The sequence below is a fragment of the Penaeus monodon genome, chromosome 22, assembly GCF_015228065.2.
Source record: "Penaeus monodon isolate SGIC_2016 chromosome 22, NSTDA_Pmon_1, whole genome shotgun sequence".
In the NCBI taxonomy this organism is placed as follows: domain Eukaryota; kingdom Metazoa; phylum Arthropoda; class Malacostraca; order Decapoda; family Penaeidae; genus Penaeus; species Penaeus monodon.
Window position 1 is genome coordinate 32,807,006 of NC_051407.1, and position 1,097 is coordinate 32,808,102.

Sequence of the window (1,097 nt, forward strand, 5' to 3'; positions counted from 1 at the left end):
ATAGAAGGGGATAAAACAAGAATTTGATTTTAACCCAAAAATATTTTAAAAAATAAAGAAACTAGAAAGAAAAAATATAAAAAAACATATAGTAAGGGGCAAAAGGGGAAAAGAGGGGAAAACAAAATAGAAAAAGATAAAAACAAAAGGAGAGAGAAACCAGGGGAAATTTTAAAATATAAAGACATGAGAAAACAGAAAAGAGAATAGAAAATTTTATAAAAGATATTGGAAAGATAAAAACAAATAGAGAAAAAATCCCCCGGGAAATAAATACATATAGGGAGGAAACCCTAGAAAGAAAGATGAGATAAAAAGAGAAAGAGATAAAGAAAAACGAAAAGAGTACAGATAAAAAAAAATACAAAATAGAATTTCAAAGAAGGGAAAAATAGATAGGAAAAATAAAATAATATATAAGAAAAGAGATTAAATAGATAAGAGAAAATATAGAGAGTAATTAAAAGAAGGGGAAAAATAAAGGGGTATAGATAAATAATTTTAAAAAGGAATAGTATATAGAGTAAAAAATAAAAGAAGAAGATAGAGGAGAATGGGTAATTAAGGAGAAAAAGGGGGAAAAATGAGAGAAGAGAGAGAGAAGAATAATAAGGGGATTAAAAGAGAATAGAATATAGATATAGTTTAAGTAGATAATTAACAATTTTAAATTTAAAAAGATTAAAATAGAGAGAAAAGAGAGGACAAAAAAAAAAAAGTAAGAAAGAGATAGTGGAAAGAAAATAACTAGAGAATAGAAGAGAAGAAAAATAATAAAGAAAGAAATAAAAAGAGGAAAGAAAATAAGAGAGAGGAAAGAGATGAAGAAGAATATATAAAAAAAAGAGGGGAGAAAAAGGGGGTATAAAAGAGAGGGTGAAGAAAAGAGAAAAGAGACAAAAAGAGTAAATTTTAAGATAAAATATACTAATTTTAGAATTTAAAAAGAGATATAATAAAAAAAAAGAGAAAGAAAAGAAAATATTAAATTTTAAAAAAGAGGGGAAAGAAATAAAAGAAGATAAGGGGGAACAAAATGAGTTAACATATATTAGAATAAGAGATGGGGGAGATACGAAGGGGGGAAAAGATAAGAG

General features: G+C 25.4%; 1 protein-coding gene across 1 annotated transcript in view; it reads right to left on the minus strand.

Moving 5' to 3' along the window:
• The window catches only part of LOC119587088 (protein lifeguard 3-like), a gene marked incomplete at its 5' end in the record, with an annotated part of 70,866 nt that overhangs the window by 14,551 nt on the left and 55,218 nt on the right, over positions 1–1,097 (minus strand).